This window comes from Canis lupus, chromosome 16, assembly GCF_011100685.1.
Source record: "Canis lupus familiaris isolate Mischka breed German Shepherd chromosome 16, alternate assembly UU_Cfam_GSD_1.0, whole genome shotgun sequence".
NCBI lineage: Eukaryota > Metazoa > Chordata > Mammalia > Carnivora > Canidae > Canis > Canis lupus.
Genome location: NC_049237.1, coordinates 24,339,776 through 24,361,585, shown reverse-complemented (window position 1 = coordinate 24,361,585; position 21,810 = coordinate 24,339,776). Strand labels below are relative to the sequence as shown.

At 36.9% G+C, this 21,810-nt stretch overlaps 1 protein-coding gene across 3 annotated transcripts in view; it reads right to left on the bottom strand.

Annotated features, from left to right (window-relative positions):
- Nucleotides 1-21,810, bottom strand: part of KAT6A (lysine acetyltransferase 6A) — a 114,055-nt gene that overhangs the window by 87,633 nt on the left and 4,612 nt on the right. The window lies entirely within an intron of this gene.

The window sequence follows — 21,810 nt, the reverse complement described above, 5'->3', positions numbered from 1 at the left end:
GTGTACCAAGGAAGCAATTTAGGAAACAATTCTCTCCTACTTACTCTTTTAAAATTAGTATTAAGGGATGCCTGAGTGGCTCAGAGGTTGAACGTCTTCCTTCGGTTCAGGGCATGATCCTGGAGTTCCACAAAGTCCCACATCGGGCTCTCTGCGTGGAGCCTGCTTCTCTCTCTGCCTAAGTCTCTGCCTCTGTGTGTGTGTGTGTCTCTCATTAATAAATAAATAAAATCTAAATACATACATACATACTTTAAAAGTGAGCAATATGGGATCCCTGGGCGGTTCAGCGGCTTAGCACCTGCCTTTGACCCAGGGCATGATCCTGGAGTCCCGGGATCAAGTCCCACATCAGGCTCCCTGCATGGAGCCTGCTTCTCCCTCTACCTATGTCTCTGCCTCTCTATCTCTCTCTCCCTCTCAATCTCTCTCTCTCTCTTTCTGTGTGTCTCTCATGAATAAATAAATAAAATATTTAAAAAATAAAAGTGAGCAATAAAAACTAAATTAACATCAAGGACCATTAGTCAAAAATTAATTAAACCTTTTCTTTTTAACAAATATACACACATGGTACACTTTTAACTCCTTTTCACATGCGCATACCTCTGAATTGAAAACACCAGCATGAATACACAAAACACTTTTAACATTTCTATAAACATAACACAACAGATTAATGGTTACAAATACAATTTTAAAGTATAACATCCATAAAATAAGAGTCAAAGAGAACCGCAATATGATACTATACTATTTTTAAAAAAGAGTAGTGTTGGTGAAACAGGAGATATACAAGTAAATCGGTCTACTAAAAAGGTGGGGGTAGGGAGACAAAATTTCTCCAAGAGTAGCATTAAAAAGTCAAAGCTTTACTCTTTGGAGGGGAAAAGAAAACATTTACAAGCCTTCACAATTTTTTTTGTTAGTGTGAACATTTCTTTTTTTTAAGTTTTTATTTAAACTCCAGTTAATTAACATACAGTGTAACATTAGTTTCGGGTATACAATATAGGGATTCAACACTTCCATACACAAGCCTTCACATTTGTACAGACAGTAAATACAATGACTTAATGAACAAATACAGCTGTTTAAAATATATTTTGGGGGATCCCTGGGTGGCGCAGCGGTTTGGCGCCTGCCTTTGGCCCAGGGCGCGATCCTGGAGACCCGGGATCGAATCCCCCGTCGGGCTCCCAGTGCATGGAGCCTGCTTCTCCCTCTGCCTGTGTCTCTGCCTCTCTCTCTCTCTCTCTCTCTCTCTCTCTCTCTGTGACTATCATAAATAAATAAAATATTTAAAAATATATATATATATATATTTTGTATGTAACTAAACAATCCAAATGACTCTGGATCTCTGGGAGGTGCAAAAAAATATTAGCATTGCTTATACTTTTTCTTTCCTTTTTTAAAAAATTTCATTTATTTATAAAAGAGAGTGCAAAGGAGAGACACCATGTGAGCAGGGGCAGAGGAACAAAGGGAGAGGGAGAAGCAGACTCCCTGCTGAGCAGGGAACCTGACCAGGGCCTTGATCCCAAGACTTGATCATGACTTGAGCTGAAGACAAACTGCTTACTGGACTGAGCCACCCAGCCACCTCTATACTTTCATTTTCTCCCAGTTTTTTACCCAAACTCTTTTATTAAATTTTTAAAATAAACTTGTTGAAAGTGTTCTTATTTATAGATATATTTTTATCATATATCAATCTGTACATACAAAAAAGAAAAATATAAGCAAAATTAATTCAGTATTCTCAAATCTTTTTTAATCTTTTTTTTTAATTTTTATTTATTTATGATAGTCACACACACAGAGACATAGGCAGAGGGAGAAGCAGGCTCCATACACCGGGAGCCCAATGTGGGATTCGATCCCAGGTCTCCAGGATCACGCCCTGGGCGAAAGGCAGGCGCTAAACCACTGCGCCACCCAGGGATCCCTCAAATCTTTTTTAAATTCAGAGTTCACCTCTTCTAAATCACTTTCTTTTTTTTTTTTTTTTTTTTTTTTTCTGTTTTTTGTTTTCTAAATCACTTTCTATTCAAAGTTGTCAGTGCTCAGGGCACCTGGGTGGCTCAGGTGTTGGGCATCTGCCTTGCGGTTTGGGTCATGATCTCAGGGCCCTGGGATCAAGCCCCACATCAGCCCCACATTGGCCTCTGTGCTCAGTAGGGAGGTCTGCTTCTCCTTCTCCATCTGCTCCCCTCTACTCGTGCTTACTCTCTCTCTAATAAATAAAATCTTAAAAATAAATATTAAAAAAATGCTATCAGTACTCATTTCTTGTTGACATTTTTTCACTTGTTTTTAGAGTGTCAATCTTTGAACCACCTAGAGTATCAGTGATGCAGTAATTCTTAAAGACTATTTCCCTGTAGTCTCCAGAATTTTCTTCCAAGCTACTGGCCCTACTACTCTGCAATTCTGGATGCTGACACCTTTTTGACTACCAGAAGGTGACCACATAAGGTTTTCTGACAAACCAAGATTCATATTCCTTGCTCATATGATGAGCAAGGAGAATGGTGTACAGAGTGCCACGTTTTTATGCCTCTCTTCAACTGCTTTGTTAAAAAAATAACATCAGCACTGTTTGGACACTTATTGGAGACTACTTATTAGTAATATGTGTAATAAAAAGGAGGGTCTGTTCTGAAAATATGAAAGTTGTGAGCCTTACTGTTGACTCATCTAAGAACAGGTTATCTATTTATCTCCATTATCTGGCACAAAGTATACACTCTATAAATTCAAAAGTTTATTGAATGAACCCCCAACATTCTTCAGTCAGCTTGATGGTGCTGCAATAGCAGAAGTTCAGGCATTTCATTCATTTGTTCACTGAATATTTCAAACTAAGAGCCAGGCCCCTTGACAGACACTGAGAAAGAAAAGAAAGAAAAGAAAGAAAGAAAGAAAGAGCAGCCCTTGCCTTTAATGCCAGTACGAGAACAGATAAATAGACTATCATAGTACAGAGGGGAAAATGTCATAGCATCAGCATGCCTAATTGCCATGAGAATATGTTTGTCCTATTTATAAAGAAAGTCATCTCACCAAGCCAGTAATGGTAGTAGAGATTTAAAAGATGACCATCAGCTATTTTTTTGTTTGGAGGAATGTCTAAAGAAATAACATTCCAAGCAGAGATACATACATTTAAAATCTGAAAGGCAAGAGTGTGTGTGGTGCCTGCAAAGAACCGCAGTATGTTGGAAGGCAGAGGGTTAAAAAGTGTGGCAACAGATGACAACGCATAATGGCTAAGGAGCCAGAATGTCATCAGGAGACAACAGAAATCCAACCACTTGAGGATTCTGGGATCCTCAACCACTTGGGATCCCTGGGTGGCGCAGCGGGTTAGCACCTGCCTTTGGCCCAGGGCGCGATCCTGGAGACCCGGGATCGAATCCCCCATCAGGCTCCCGGTGCATGGAGCCTGCTTCTCCCTCTGCCTGTGTCTCTGCCTCTCCCTCTCTCTCTCTCTGTGACTATCATAAATAAATAAAAATTAAAAAAAAAAAAAACAAAGGGAGGACATGATATTTTAGAGAGCGTAATCAGACAAAAGTATAGAAGTGAGCTCCAGAAGTCAAGACTGGAGTCTGCTAGATAATCTAAGCTCCATAAGAATAGCCAATTTTTCTCCATTTGGTTCAAATGTATCTACCACAAGTCAGGTAGCATTAAACTGGATGAATGTAGGGAAACCAGCCTAAAGACAACTGCAGTAGCCAAAAGAAGAACTGAAGTAAGGCAATGGGAAACAGACATAGGTGCATGACTAAAGCTGCTAATCAGCAATTATTTTATGAAGATTTTATTTTTTAAGTAATTGCTATACAACATGGTGCTCATGCCCACAACCCTGAGATCAAGAGCTGCATGCTCTACCAACTGAGCCAGCCAGGCACCCTTACTTTACACACACACACACACACACACACATATATATATACACATACACATGTACATACACACACCCATATACATATAGCTTGTCAGTAGTGAATGTCACTTCTCCCTTCTATTAATGCAGCTCAAAGACACTAACAATTTTTTAAATTCCAAGTTCCAAAAAAAATCCAAGTTAGTTTACTGAAGAGCTACAATAATGTCATAGAAAATTGTTCCTAGTAGCAATCTTAAAGTCAAAATTACTTACTTTACGTCAGGACTATATTTACTCCCCATCTCTGTTAAGGTCAGAAAATTAATTGAGTCTACATTTACCAAGGATTTACAACGTATCAGTGCTGTACTAGGTGCTATCAAATAGAGTGTTTCTTATCATGTCCTACAGTGTGTGCAGTGGGGTGCCTTGGTGGTTCAGTCTCAGTCCTTAAACGTCTGCCTTCAGCTCAGGTCATGATCTCAGAGTCCTGGGATGGAGCCCCCATCAGTGTTCTCTGCTCAGCAGGGAGTCTGCTTCTCCCTCTCCTCTGTGCTCATGCTCTCTTTCTAATAAATAAAATCTTTTTTAAAAAAATAAAGTGTGTGCAGTATCATGATTCCATGAAGACATGGAGGGGCAAAGAATTAAATACTTTGCCTAGGACCACACAATTAATTAAGTAGTAAAACCAGATAGCAAACTCCAGATCCCAAATTCTACTTACTACCCTAAATGATGATAACTGATTTGAGTGTCCAAGGATGTCTGTCTTCTTTTGGTCCTGTATTATATATTTTTCAATCTGACCAGAAAAAGCAACTTACAGAAATGCTTAACTGCATAGCTATGTGGAGATCCCCTAACCCCCTCTACCTGTCATGGCTCCTTTCCTCATACAGTAAAAGGAAAAAAAAATAGGCATTTGTGTTGCTCTTTAGGAGAATAAACTAAAATTCTCAAGCAATAGCTCTTTACCCTTCTTTTCCCAGTGATTTACATGACAAATGACGAGAATCACATGTATAATACAACCCACCCCCACCCCCCCACACACCCCCAGTACACAGGCATACTTTGTTTTACCGGGCTTTTGCTTTGTGTGCTTTACAGATCCTGTTTCTTACAAATTGAAAATCTGTGGCAACAATACATTAAGTAAGTCTACTGCTGCCATTTTTCCAGCAGTATCTGCTCACTTCATTTCTGTGTGTCACATTTAGGCAATTCTCACACTATCTCAAACTTTTTCTTTATTATCATATATTTATTTTGATGACCTGTGATCAGTGATTACAACTCAAGCTCAGATGACAGCATTTTTTACTGATAAACTTTTAATTAAGATAGGTATTTTTTTTTAGACAGAATATAATCGTACACTTACAGCCTACAGTATACTGTAAATATAACTTTAATATATACTGGGAAACAAAAAAACTCATTTGACCCTTTTATTCCGATATTTGGTTTATGGCAATGGTCTGCAACTGAATGCACAATATCTCCAAGATATGCCTGTATAAATAACTCATGTTCCCAGATAGCATATTTGAATGCAAATAAATCAGTTGTGTTATTTTAAAGGTAACCACTTTAATTTTTTAATTAAATAATTTCTTACTTTATTTTCAACATGTCTCAAAACCGAATATAAAACACTGCCATTCTAAGAGCAGGGGTGGGCAAAAACGTGACCTACAGACCTGTTAGGTAGTAAACTCTACTGGAACACACACTCGTTTACATATTGCCTAAAGTTGCTCCTCACAGAGTTCAGAAGTGAGATCAGAAACTATATGGCCCGTAGAACCTAATATATTCACCCTCTGGCACTTTACAGAAAATGTTTGCCAACATTTATCTTAGTCTGACAATCAATTCAATCAAAGCTCCACTATACTGGGAACTTACATGTCAATACATCAGACAAATCAGTTTCATCATTTTCCTGTTTTAAAAAAACAGTTTTTGTACTTAGATTCCCAAAGCTCCCTGGGCTTAGGCACCACCACTTCATCTAATTTCTTGTTATTTCCTCGGCCCCCTCACCTGACTGAGAACAGAGTTATCTATCTAGTGTCCCTGTTTTATATAATCCCAGTGCTTGGTGTAGCACCTGGGAATAGGTATTCTGTAGAAATCTGCTCAATGCATGTCTGAAAATAAACGTATGATGTAAGACAATCAGTCAAGAGTAAAAGAAAGATTCAATCCTACAGTAACATGTTACTCAAAGTGTTTAATGTTCAGCAGTGGAATACTCAGGAGCCTGTTCAAAATGCAAAATCTCAGGCCTCACCAAACACCTAACATTGTATTCTAACAAGATCCCCAGATGAAAACTTGAGAAACTACTATACAACGAGGTATGTATATATATTAAAGTCATTAGTTTGATTCCCAGTATGCGCTAGGACATTTTGCATGGGAAAAACAACAGCCCTAAAACTTCATCCTTACCTTAATCCTGACCTTCAATATACAAAATGGAGGCCTATTTGACAACTTCAACAAAGGGCATACTTTGTGTTGTTGTTGTTGTTCTTCTTCTTCTTCTTTTATGGAGGGCGGGGGGAGAAACATCATTACTAAAAATACCAAATGCAGGGACTGTTCAAATATTTTGCCTATTCCAGAGGAATAAGACCAGAGGATGTCCATCCTAATTTAAGTGGATTATAAAGTATATGAAAAACACTTTTTAAACTATCTCGATGTCTGTTTTTAGATCTTATTAAAATTGTTATGTGTTCATGAAAACTTCAAATACTTTTCAAAATATGATGGCAGTATTTTGTGGGTTAATAAACTGACCTGTTGCTTCATTGGAGGAAGGAGAAGGAATCAGCAGGAATCTTCCTACTGTTTATTTCTAAAAGCAAAGGCCAAAAAACCATTGCAGCTATGACCAGCTCAGGATAGAAATAATCTTCAAAAAGGCTGATACTTGATGAATTTGGTAATTTAGATACTATTATTACCCCTCTTACAAAAAAGGAAACTGACACTCATGGAAGATCAAGTAACTTAAAGATCAAACAAGTAAGTGATGAGGCTGAGATCTGTGGCTCTTAAATATTCTTATATAAACCCCAAACTAATCAGAATTCGTTTTGTAATAATTCGCCAAGAACTTTAAACTACTGTACCAATTTACCAGAATTTCAGTTTATCCCAAGTCTGAATTCATGGTGGTTTTGTTCCTTTTGATTATTCCTCTAGCCTCTACATCCTAGCATGTATATTTTAGCTCTCTAACCAAATCACTTAACCTCTAGGAACCTTTAGTTCATCTATAAAATAGACAACCTTCCTTAAAGGGGTAATAGATATCTAGCACATATTTTTTAAATTATGTAAGTTTTCAAATACAAATACTACATAACATGCATTTAAAAAGACAAGCAAGAACATATTAAATAATCTATTAACATAGGGTGTCCCCACTATCCGTACAAAAGCAACAAGCTAATATTTAGGGACGTGGGTGGAGGGTCATTCTACAAGACAGAAATCTAACAGTATAGGTCACTACAAGAAAGAAATCATTATAGGCTTACAAGGGAGACCCAGCAAAAATATATTTCTCAAGTGATGGAACAGTTAAAAAAAAAAAAAAAAACTCAACAAATTTCTGATTACCTCTAAGAATTGTATGCTTTTAAGTAATCAGACTTAAGAGAGACTAGTAGTAGAAATACAGATCAGAGATTGTCACTGGGCACTAGGATAGAAGAAGAAACTCTAATGAGAGTCAAAGAATAGAGTCAAAATTGGATAATGATTTTTCATTTATCAGACTGCCAGATACCAAAAAGTTTGATAACACTGTGTTGCAAAGGGTGTAGGCAAAAAAAAAAAAAAAAAGCTGCTGGTAAATCTCTATGAAGAGAAATTTAGAAATAGCAAAATTACAAAGGCATATACATTCTTTGACTCAATTATTCTACTTCTAGGAACTGAGAAGTCCAAAATAATGCACAAAGGAGATTACTAAATACTGTTTGTAATCACAAAACAAACTGAAAAGAAATGTCCATTGGCAAGGGACAGGTTATATAAATTATAGTATACCCATAAAACAGAATACCATCAAGTCTTAAATAATGACATGGAACACACTTTAAGATATACTGTTAGGTGGGGAGAAAAAACAAGGCAAGGTGCACAACAGTATGTGAAGGCATGTTATCAACTGTGGGAAAAATGCATACATAAAAGTGATTACTTTATATACACAGAGAATCTCTCTGGAGCGTGTTAACTAAACTCACTGGCTGCCGCCTAGGAAGAGGAGGGCAAACACAATTTCTGAAACTTTTAAAAATATCTTATGGGTAACAGAACAAATATTACCTTGAAGGAAGTAGCAAATGGTACTTTTCAGCTGAGGTATCAAACATCTGCTGAAAACACCTGAAACTCTATCTCTCCTTTTAATCTACAGAGGTTATAAATTGTGAGAGGATAAATGGCTTAGCCCCTAAGTTTACTTAGAGAGTTTGTGTTTTTAGTTTTTTGTTTTTTTTTAAATCAACCTGATTTCTATTGTTTCCCCTTCCAGTTTAAACCTGACAGTTTCAAGTCAGCAAACACTCTCTAAAGCATCTTACAGAGTGCCAGGACCTAGATACAAAGATTAATAACATGTATGACCTGACAAATGGTTTAACAGATGTATGTAATAAATGGTAAAGGACACTTTTTTTTAATGCCTGTCATTTTTTTTTAAGATTTTATTTATTTATTCATGAGGGACACAGAGAGAAAGGCAGAGACACAGGCAGAGAGAGGAGAAGCAGGCTCCATGCAGGGAGCCCAATGTGGGACTCGATCCCAGGACTGCAGGATCATGCCCTGAGCCAAAGGCAGACGCTCAACCACTGAGCCACCCAGGCGTCCCAATGCCTGTCATTTTCATGAACAAGAGGCAGCCTGACGTGGGAGACGTATTGGGCTTCAAAGAGACCAGGACTATAATTCCATTTATTCCCTTAACCAACCATCTAATTCTGCATACATAAAATCTAACAATCGTAACACCTGGACTGCCTACCTTACTGCCGATAACAAAAGTGTTATATGCGAAGGCAAAACTCTTTATAATCTGTTAAACACTTCAGAAACTACTTATTACCACTCATATGAATTTTTAGAGAAAAATATTTTATATCCCTTCTGCTTTATCTAGTTTTCTTTGCTTAAGAGTTCTGTTTAAAGTTATCAGAAACAAAACTGTATGTTTTTATTTTTTCAAACTTAATAGATGACAAAGCCAACCCACTTGTAAAGTATTCAAAGAACATAAAGATAAGTTTTTATTGGAAGTTATATACGTAAAATGCAAAAGGACAAAAGCAGGTAGGTATTCAAGTGCAACTCAAAACTAGAACTTACATAGCACATTAACCAAGGCCTCCTCTTAAAAGGGAGGGTGAATGATAGCAAAAGAAGCTTTTAGGAGGACAGCAGTACAGGCAAAAAGGGGCCAATACAGAGTGAGATTACTAAAGTACCTCTGTACAACAACTGTGGTTGTCATGCTGGCCAACTGTCAGCCTTCTTAATGATGTGCTTTGTCAATACTCTAAGTTTGAAGTTACTTTTTAAAAAAATCTCGGCCTATTCTTACGCAGTGGAATGTGTTTACCTCTGCTACCACCGATGTATACTCGCCCTGCAAAATAATTCAGATAAAACCAATCCTATCTTCTACCATTAAAAGGCAAGCAAATGAACACACACACACACACACACACACACACACACACACACACAAATGTATCCTGCTGGCTTGGAATTTACCCTATCACACCTTACCATCAGTTCAAAGAAAGCATGATATCAAGAATAAAAGCTGCTGGGGTGCCTGGGTGGCTCAGTTATAAGCAGCCGCCTTCGGCTCAGGTCATGATCCCAGAGTCCCAGGACCGAGACCTGCACTGGGCTCCCTGCCCAGCAGAGTCTGCTTCTCCTTCCACTTCTCAACTCGTGCTTTCTCTCCCTCAAGTGAATGAATGAATGAATGAATGAATGAATGAATGAATGAATAAATAAATAAATAAATAAATAAATAAATAAATAAATAAATGTTTTTTTAAAAGCTGCTAACAAAATGCAGAAACCTATAAAATCCTAATTAATGTTTGCTGGGGAGGGTAGTGACTCCAAAAGCAGGATCTAAAAGTTAGACATGGGAACACCTGGGTGGCTCAGAGGTTGAGCATGTGCCTTCAGCTGAGGGCATGATCCCAGGATCCTGGATGGAGTCCCTTGTCAGGTTCCCTGCAGGGAGCCTGCTTCCCCTCTGCCTGTATCTCTTTCTGTCTCTCATGAGTAAATAAATAAATATTTTAAAAATATGCAATAAAATAAAAGTTAGACATGATTTGGTTCTTTATTCATATTCAATTAAACATTTATTATGGGCCTACAATGTTTTGCTACTACTAGGTCTTTGTACATGCTGTTCCCTCTGCAGGAACCACTCTTTCCCACCTCACCCATTTGCTTCCCCACCTTTCCACTAAACTTTCACATGTGACTTCCTCTGAGAAGACTTCCCTAACTTTCCCCACCCCCTTCTCTGCATTTCCACAGCACTAGGTTTTACCCCCATTATCACTGTGTTAATGCAGAGACTGTATCTCCCTCCTTTACTCAGGATTTAATCACTGTGCTGGCACCTGAAAATGTTCCAGAAATACTTGCAAAGCATACCACATTGTGCCAGATAAACAGAGATTCAAAAATGAAAATCAAAAATCCTAAATTCACTGTCTAGTAAGAGGCTAAAGCAACAACACAATGTAAAATGGGCTGTGAGGGACGCTCAGCAGTTGGACGTCTGCCTTCGGCTCAGGAGTCCCGGGATGGAGTCCTGCATCGGGCTCCTTGCATGGAGTCTGCTTCTCCCTCTGCCTATGTCTCCACCTGTGTGTGTGTCTGTCTCTCATGAATAAATAAATAAAATCTCTAAAAAAAAATAAATAAATAAAATGGGCTGTGAAGAAGGCACGTACAAGATACCAGGGGCATGAAGAAAGCTAAGTTAGCCTGGAAGCAGAGTGAGTAATAATGAAGAAAGCAAAGAGAATATGCCTAAACTAAGCCTGCAAGGTTAAATAAGAACGAATTGGTGAAAAAAAAAGAGAAAGGATAATCATTCCAGACAGGAGAAAAACATAAGCAAGAGAAAGATGGATCTGAGGAGCTACAAGTAGTTTGGAATGTGCAATGGTTCTCAAAGCTTAGCATGCATCAGACTCACCTGGTAGGCTTATTAAACATACAAGTTGCTGGCCCCCACTCCCAGTTTGTGGTTCAGTAGACCTGGAATATGGCCCAAGAATATGCATTTCAAACATTTTTTCAGGTGACACTACTGCTATTTCTGGTCCTCAGGGCAACACTGAAAACCACTAGTATAGTGGAACGCAGAGGGCATATGAAAAAGTAGCAGCAGACAAGTGTGAAGAAACATGATGGGACAAAGGGAGTTAAGAGTTACATGTACTATGTCAAGAATTTGGCCCTGAAGGATTTTAAGCAGAAGGGTAAGTTTAATTTTAGAAAGACAGTAATAATTGCTAACATTTATAGAGCACTGGATTTTATGTATTCTCTACTATCCAGTAATCATTAGCCACTATAACTATTTCAATTAAATTACAATTAAATTAAGTTCTTCAGTCAACTAGCCACATTTCAACAGCTCAACAGCCACATATGGCTGGTGGCTACTATACTGAGCACAGATACAGAACATTCAATCCATCATCACACAAAGCACTGTTAGACAACAGTAATAGAATATCAACTCAACTCACTGAATCTTCGAAACTTCATTTTGAGATGGACACTGTATTATCTCCATTTTACAGAAAGAAATGTGGCTAAGAAAGATTAAGCAAATTACCCAAGTGGTGCATATATGGGATGCAAACCCAGATGGTCTGGTTCTTGAGTCTGTGTTCTTAATCACTTCTTAATAAAATCATTCTTGGAGATAATATGGACTGCAAGGAGATGATATTGGAGGAACACCAGCAAGGAAACTGCCAAGGTAAATCAGAAGAGAAATGATGAGGATCTGCATGCAGTAAGAGCAGCAGCGGGAATGGAGAAGTTTATTAAAAGAGATGTTGAAGAAGTAGAAAAGATTGGGGATGAACTAGAACTGAATCCAAAAAGAAGTGCAAGTGAAGTGTAGAGGATACCAAAGTTTCTTTCAGGAATCAGTCAATGGCAACATCACATACCACAGTAAGAAATCAAAAGAGCAAGTTGGAGGGTGGTGAATTCCATCTGGGTCATCATGAATTTGAAGAGACTGAGAAGACACTATACTGTTGGATATAGAAGATCAGAGTTCAAAATAAAGATCTGGGGATCCCTGGGTGGCGCAGCGGTTTGGCGCCTGCCTTTGGCCCAGGGCGCGATCCTGGAGATCCGGGATCGAGTCCCACATCGGGCTCCCGGTGCATGGAGCCTGCTTCTCCCTCTGCCTGTGTCTCTGCCTCTCTCTCTCTCACTGTGTGCCTATCATGAATAAAAAAAAAAAAAAAATAAAATAAATAAAAAAATAAAGATCTGGATCATGAATTTAGTCATTAGTATAGCGGAGATTAAGTATTGAGATAACTCAAAGTTGAAACAAAAAGTAGGCAAAGAACAAGACCTTAGGGAATCCAGCATACAAGATGCCTGGGTGGCTCAGTCAGCTGAACATCCAACTCTTGGTTTCAGCTCAGGTTATAAACTCAGGATGGTGGGATCAAGGCCCACATTACACTCCAAGCTCGGCTTGCAGTCTACTTGAGATTCTCTTTCTTCCTCTCCCTCTTCCTCTTCCTCTGCCCTTCCCCCTGAGTGTGCTCTCTTGCTCTCTCAAATAATCTTTAAAAAAAAAAAAAAATAGATTATCCCTCTGCCCCTCCCCTCTCCCTCTCCCCCTCTCTTTCAAAAAACAAAAAACAAAAAACAAAAAACAAAAAACAAACAAAAAAAAAACAGGACCTTAGGAAATCCAGCATACAAGATTCAGGCAAAAGATAAAAAGCCAGTAAACTTAAAATGAATTACCAGAAAGACCGGAGAACAGGGAAGACACCTAGCAAAGAATTATCCCAAAGGTCAAGGGGGGAGAGAATGGTCAACAAGTCTAAGTGCTGCTGAAAAGTCAGATTAACATGAAGACTGAAAACTGTACAGGAGAACTGTTTCAAATGGTGCTCTAAGGGCCAAAGGGCATATTGGAATAGATATGGAATGAATACAGACTTTTTCTTCCAGGAAGTTTCAAAATGAAGGAAAGGATATAGGGTAGAGATGTACGTAAGGAATTCGAGCAGTTTTTTTGTTTTTCTTCTAATTTGATGGGAGAGACTTCCTATGTTAAGGGGCAAAGAGTGGAAAGACTGGGAATATTACTGATAGAGCAAGACCCCTGAGACAGGAGAGAACATGGAGATATGAGCTTGAGACAAGACACTTCTTTCATATCCTCTGAAAAGGTGGCAAAGGGGGTAAAAATAAGTACAGACGTATTTAGGTTAGCGTAGAAGGGGTATAAACTGAATGAGCTCATATGGCCAGAGATTCTATTCTGTGAAGTAGAATATGGGAGTATCTGCTGGCAATGAGAAAAGCAAAGGGGCTGAAGGAATACTGAACTGCTGCAGAATGAACAGACTATAGACACAAACATGCCAAAGCAGAACTGATTTAAAGGCCACAAATTTGTTAGTGGCATCCCACCACATGGTTTGTGCAATTTTCTTCAAAATGATAAACAATCGTATAAAGGGGCAGGGAAAGAAAAATGGTTGGCTTAACATCAAGGTTGGGTTTGCCAATTAGAGAAGCAAAGCAAGTAACTGAGGTGATAAGCCATAAGGCCAAGCAATTAGAAGAAAAGCATTAGAGTGGTGAGAGGGAGGCACCCATCAAACTCACACATGGAACCTTCTCCAAAATATATTCCATATGAGACCCTGATGAGATAAAAGAGCAGGTGCATCAGGAGAGAAAGGTGGAAGATTAGGGCAGTGATGATCAGGAAGCAGGATGAAACAAAATTTAGGTTTCTGTAAGCACACTGTCCTGTGTGCAAAGTATATTCATGGGAGTGGATGTGAATGAAGTATGTTATTTCATGTATTTGTCTGAACTGCAATGATCACATAAAAAAGCAGCTGCTTCTGTCCCCTGACTCCCTGAGCCACTTCCGTTAGAACAGTAGTTCTCAAGCCTGGCTATACATTAGATGCACATGGAGACTTCAAAACAAAACAAAAACTTAAAATCTGGGCCCCACTTCTAGAGTCTAATTTAGCTGGTTTGGCATTTACTTTTTGAGGCTCCTTGGGTTGTTCTAAAGTGGATATAGTGTCAAGAAACACTGCTTTAGAAAGAACAGGGCTTTAGATTTATGTTATGAATTTAAAGAAAAATTGGCAAAGAAATGAAGTAACTAAAGCAGGAAAATGGTAAAAGAGGATCTAAATCCTAAGTCAGATATTTTAAAATGTCTTCAATAGAAAAGTTGGAAAACCATCTTAAAGCATAGTATCACACTTGAACACACACTAAAAAATGTAATAATGTTTCTAAGAGTTCTGTTACAGGTTCCAGAAAACTCAGGAGTTAAATGCTTCACTGTAGCCAATGAAGAAAAAAGAAAAACCTGCACTCTACTAAGCAGAAAGAATTGAAAACCAACACTTAACAGCAGCTCTCCAGGTCAACTACAGTTCACAATTCCCTGGAGGGATAAGCAGCCTATAATATAAGCATGATAACCCCTCTTCCCACCCCCACTCCCCCAACACACAAGGAATCTAACTCTTCTGCACAAAAGGTAAATGGCAAAGGAATCAGCTGTCTTCTTTCACACAAAGATTTTAAGTTTTTTGGCTGCCAGATTTTTTCTATATCGTCTACCAATAATCTTAAAACTACCCAATTATTTTATAAATAACTGTCCCCAATCTTAACCTTTATTTGCCATTATTCCATTAGCATGGAATTATTTGGTACTAATGGTACCAAATACTAATGGTAGTATTTGCTAAATTCTACCGCAAAGAAAAAGTAATGCAGAGATGAACTGTCACAAGGGCCAAAAAAGACCAACATAATCTGTTGTCTGCTGCCTTCTCTTACTATCACAAATTACCCAGAACCTAATATATATATTATATCCTAATAATCTAATATCCTAATAACCCCATACCTAATGCCTTTGATAAGAATTACTTAATTATTTAATAGAAAGGCTTGTACCTTTCTCAGTCCTAAATTTTTAAAGTTTTAACCAATTACCCAAGTCCCTCAGAAGTATATGTTATAGACTTCACATAAATCAGACCTAACTATAAGCAGACCTTTTTTTTTTCCTTCAAAATTCAAGGAGTACTTTCTCTTTTAGCATTAAGGTAGCTCAAGATGTTCTTCTAATATTTAGCTTAAAAAATAAGACAAATTTCTAAGTATTCTAATTTGGGCCATAAGAAAGCAGTCTTCCAAAAAATTAAAAAATGTTTCAACTTTCAAGAATGTATAGTTATCTTCAAACACTGAAATAAGCTTATTTACATATTTGTGGCTTACAAAAACCACCAAAATTCTCTAGACCAAGGTTTATTCTATGGTTTCCATTAAGCAATACATTGTTTTATATTCATTGCTCTCTAGTACTTTAAAGCAATACTCCAGCCTAATGAAAAAAAGCAAAGAGCTGAGAAGGACCAGACCACTTTCTCCCAGATTAACTTGCTATGTGGCACTTGCGGAACAAGACACTTAAATCTCTTGGGCCCTCAATTTCAATTTCTCTATTTGTGAAATAAGATTAGAAACTTTGTTATCCAAGATTACTACTTGCTCAATATTCTATGAAATGCAGAAGAGTCAATTCTTTTCTTCAAAGAATCTATCTGTACTTTGTAAGCATAATATATTCCAACTATAAAATATACCTTAACACCACAGCCAAACTTATTTTTCCTTAGGTCTTTTTGGGTTTTTTGTTTGTTTGTTTAATTGCTGGCAGTTAAAAACTCTCTTGACCCAGAATGGCATTCTGCAAATCTAAATGCTACACTACTATAATCCCCCATGCTTAATTTCAACCCTTAACCAAATAGTGCCCTACTACAACTGTTTCTTCACCTGTTCCCTAATGAAGTTGAAAGTAATTCTTTGGACTTGAATTTACAGTTATGTACAGTGCTGATGAAAGCCATCTGTTGCAAACTATGACTTTCCTGTCAAAGGAAAACACCAGAAGAAACAGCCTAGATTTTCCTGGGAACCAGCTGCAGCTGAATGAGTCCTAATCCTGCTCCAGCTGGGAAAAGCAGAAGGGTGAAGTCACTACAGGTCTAATTCATCTGCTGCAGATCCTTTGTGAGCGGACTCCACCCATGAGTAGCCAATTGGTAAACAACTTTACCAGAGGAGGCTCCTAATAATTCCTATATGTAACATTCATTTGTTTCTTTAAAAATGTTTAAATCAGAACATGTAAAGTATTCATTATTGTAATTTTAACACTTCCCAGTTCACTAAAAAGAAAAAACTTAATTCTACTTTAACCAGTGAACCTGGCAACCAGATTCAGTCCTCTTATATATAGCTAAGATCCAAATCAATATAGAAAGTATGCTTTCTCCAATATTCTAAATAGAAGAAAAACTCCTAGTATCTGTTTTCATAGTATTAAAGGTTAAGCGTAATGTAAGAAAGTACTGGCCCATGACTCAGGATGGACTAAATAAAAAACAGGGAGCATGGATAAGAAGATAATGCATTTTGCATACATTTTCTATTTGGTGTTTTATGAGAAGCCATAACGAAAGCCTGTATTAAGTGTTATCAAATAGCTATTATATAAAAATACTACACCTATAAAATTTAACCATGTAAAATTCTCTAAGACTTCAGTAAGAAAACATGTTAAAGCACTCAGAACAGTACTTGACGCACTGTTAGCCCTCAACAAATGTTAGCTATTAATAGGTTTCTATAAGCAACTGCTTACATTCCCTTGGCCTACTGATACAAGGCAAAGAAAGGTCAAGATGGTGAGATCCTCTAGATCCCTATTCCCTAAGTAATTTATAGTATCTGACATCTTCATTAGTTTCTTCCTTTTATTCCATCAATTTATTAGAAGTTGGTCCAAGGAAAAGTTAAATACAAGAAAAATGTCTAGGTGGTGTGCACTGCCTGGATATAGAAGTTTGATTAGCAAAAAGAAAAAAAAAAAAAAAAGAAGAAGAAGTCTGATTAGCAATGGCTAAACCAAAGGTTGCTTTAGTAGCTCAAATTTTCTTTCAGGTTATGTCATAGGCTGAAAATTAACCAAAACACACACAGCTCATATGCTAACCAGAAGACCAAAAACTGTCTGTACAGTTTATTGTGTTTAAATAAATAGTGCATTACAAATATATCTCTGCCTGACTTATTTTTAAATTTCTGGGTTTTTTTAAATAAGAACAAGTCTGCTGAGACAAGTCAATTCCTAAACACATTTATATTTAATCTACCTCAATGACTTGTTAGTAACAAATTTTTATTTCTAGCCAGCTTCTCCTCCAGGTGCATAACATTTAGAATCACCAGAAAATGATGTAGCATCGATTTTACTATAAAGGCCGTTTTCAAATAGCTTAATCAAAGCTTTATTATTCTTAACTCAGTAACTTGAAAACATGTTTCCATTCAAATTCACATCTCTACAACAAAATCTAAGTTCCTATCACAGCCCCACTTATTCTGTGAATTTAAAATGTCAAATTCCAGTAACAAAGATAATTTGGATTCTATTAAGAGTTTACTGTATAGAGGTAGAACTTGTTTAGAAGGTTATAAATTTATCTCTTGATTTTTCTCCCCCAAGCTATCTAGATGGGTGATAACTTGAACAATTAGTTGACAGTACTTTCTTTTCCGTTTCCAGCTGTAATGCTTCAGCAAATTATAATTCTGTTCCACAATACTAGTCAACAGAATAAAACTTTAATGATGTGGCTGATTGTCACAAAAGAGTAGTTTTCTGGACTAGTATAGTAATATGGAACATAAGCTATATATTTTTTCGAGTACATTTTTCTGTGTTAAAAATGAACCCAGAAATTTGAAATCAAGGTGAAAATTATTCCTAGAAAGGTTCTTTCCAAGATTCAGTGTCGAAAGATAGAAACCATCACAATCTCAAATAATACAGCCTCACCCGAGAAACATTATTTATCAGGGATTCACAACACTTAATTGTTATGAACAGCAATGACTATAAAAAACGAAAAGTTATATTTCATAAACTAAAAAGGAATTCCGAAAATATTTATTTCACATCTCTCTACCTTAATCCTCAACAAGATCTAAATCCTAAATTTATTGTTATGATAGGCATCTAAATGTTTGCTGAATATGAATAAATGAAGCAAATGAACAAATTATCTTACAGTAAGTAAAATCTGTATTTCAAAAGCAAAGAAATTTGCAAAGGGATAAGTTGTTACTTAAGCCAGTTTCACACTATCACCCTCCTTTATATGCCATCATGCATGGGAAAGCAACATTTTGAATTCCCATATGAAGGCACTCTATCAACAGCCAGGTAACAAGTCCCAGACTGCAAATCAGAAAACTTCAGTAAGATAAAATGAAAATTAATAAGCACAGAAATTATCAAGAAAAAAATATCATGCAGACAAAAAACTTTTTTTATGGACCTCAGGGATACAAAACTAGATTCTTCATAATCTCTGGTTTCTGATACATTCTTATCACTGGTTCAAAGCCAGTTTTAAAATCCAGTCTAATGATAGAGAAAAAAAGGGATACAAAATGTGAAGGGGTGGCGGTAGGGGGAAATGTGTCCTTTCATAATTAGACAATGTACTATGAAGTTGACACCAAGAACATTAACAATTGGGTACTTGACTGCAGTGACATTTTATGTAACAACTCCCAAGAGGCAATAGGTATAGCTGTTACAAAGACCAGAGCCAGAGTGCCCAAGTTCAAATCCTAGCTTTGCCACTAAATATCTCTGTGACTTGGAGAAATTACTAAATCTCTTTTATGCCTCAGTTTCTTCACCTGTATGATAACAGTACCTACTTCACTGAGATGTTTGAGAATTAAATAAATTAATATGATTAGCTTTAAAGTAATGCCTGGCCCACAGTAAACAGAAGTTAAACAAATTCACCATAAACTACCACAACCCTAAAGCTACTCAGAAATTTCCCTTACAACATGGATAAAACTTTTATTTTTTTTTAAAAGATTTTATTTATTCATGATAGACACAGAGAGTGAAAGAGAGAGAGGCAGAGGCACAGGCAGAGGGAGAAGCAGGCTCCATGCCAGAAGCCCGACGCGGAACTCGATCTCGGGACTCCAGGACTGCGCCCTGGGCCAAAGGCAGGTGTCAAACCGCTGAGCCACCAGGGATACCCCCTGGATAAAACTTTTAAATCATAGTATCCCATGGATTTTCCTCGCTATTTATCAATGTAAAAACACTTAAGTTCAAACATATTCACAAAAACTCTTAAAAATACAGTATTTCTATGCAGCTGATCCCAACAAAAGTAGCAAAAACCATTCAGCATCATAAGATGCTGAAAATCTTAGTTCTACAGTTCCTTCCAAAGATTGCTATCCCAAAGAAATAAAAGCTAAAGTTGATCTAGAAAAAAATAAAGAGGAACTTGAAATAATGCCATTTCAGTTCCAAGCCATTTCAGTTCTAAGCAGAGTGCCTGGCCTACAGTAGATGCTCAATAACCATTTGCTGAATTAATCAAGGCGTAAAAGTGAAACTACTTCTGGCCTGCACTTTTCCTTTCTCCATCACTCTCAAATACACTCTAGATGAGAATATCTAGGTTCATTACAACAAACCAATTTTAAAAAGAGGAAAGAAAGATAAAATGCAATATAAAGAGCAAACATATAATCTGTTCAGAGAAGGAATAATTAATTTCTCACTGTATTATGATCTTGAGTGTGAGCTCTTCCTATCTTTGGGAGAAGTCACCCAGGAAATTCACTACTGAAAATAAGACTTTAAAAATATATAACAGATTTCATCAACTCTAATATCATAGATATCATAAAATTAGTTTTCAATTCAATTCAGACCAGTATATATACATACAAGTCTATTCAATGAAACTCAATTCTCCTAAATGTATACTCCAAATTTTATTACTTTGGTTAACAACACTATTTATTACAATTATGTAGCCAAAAAGATATTTCTAACCAAAGTAAATCAGCAAATCTCTACTGGATTAAGCTTCTTTTTTAATGTCGAGGTCTCAGCTCAGCTGCAAAGTAAGAATTGTTAAATTAGATGGTTCTTAACATCCCTTTCAAAAGTAAAGTCCTAAGGAGATAGGACTCAGATTTGTCCCATAGTGTACTATATCAGCTACCTTTCAGAAATATGCACAAATTCCACAATAGCCAAACTATGAAAAGAGCCCAAATATCCATCGACAGATGAATGGATAAAGATGTGGTATGTGTATATATACGTGTGTGTGTATATATATATGTGTATATACTACTCACCCATCAAAAAATGAAATCTTGCCATTTGCAACGACATGGATGGAACTAGAGGATATTATGCTAAGTGAAATAAAGTAAGTCAATCAGAGAAAGACAATTATCATATGATCTCACTCATATGTGGAATTTAAGAAAATCACAGGGGAAGAGAGGAAAAAATAAAACAAGATGAAAATCAGAGAGGGAGATAAGAGACTCTTAATCATAGGAAATAAACTGAGGGTCACTGGAGGGGACCGGAGAGGATGAGGTTAACTAGGTGATGGACATTAGGGAGGGCATGTGGTGTAATGAGCACTGGGTATTATACAACACGGATGGGGCAGCCCAGGTGGCTCAGCAATTTAGTGCCACCTTCAGCCCAGCGCCTGATCCTGAAGACCCGGGATCCTGGAGTCCCAACATCAGGCTCCCTCTGCATGGAGCCTGCTTCTCCCTCTGCCTGTGTCTCTGCCTCTCTTTCTCTCTGTGTGTCTCATGAAATAAATAAATAAAATCTTAAATGAATCACTGACCTCTACCTCTGAAATCGATAATATATTAATCAACTGAATTTAGATAAAAATTTTAAAAAGAAAGGAAAAAATATGGACAATTGACATTTTATGTATGGCTAATATTTTTAAAAATTGAAATATCTAATTCAAGCAAGGGAAACTATAATAAAAGCAAGCACTCTGGTTTTTGTTTGTTTTTTTGCACTCTGGTGTTCTAACAAGAATTTATAATACTCAATTCACAGATATAACACTGAATTCATTGTAAACTATAAATTATTTCCTGTTTCCATGTAGTTAACCTGTGGATCATTTTGTAACAATTTCAGGAATCAATCATTATACTTCTTTTAACTTCAGCTATATGGGATCAAGAAACAGTTATTACAGTAAGTTCTACAGCACTGAACTACAGAATAAAGCATTTTAGTTACTTGTCTACCTTGAATTTTTAATACCACACTTTTTAATAAATACTCAAATGATAATCATTCTATCAGAATCCTTTCAAAGGTAGTAACAGTAAGATGATGTTTCTATTTCAAAGCTCACTGGGAAAACTGAACCCTAAAACAGATCTCTAAAAACCTCCTCAAAGAAAAATACTGTTAATTTTCAACTGCTCTTTAGACAAAAATCTATAGGTGGGTTATTAACTGCAATAAATTTAGACTTGACTCTCAAACATTTTTAAATACATTCAATATTAACTTCACAATCTTCTCATCCTGGGAGTAGCTTCTACCTATATCTTAGGCAAAATAAAGATTGTTTTACTACTGTATACTAAAGTGTGCATCAGTACTA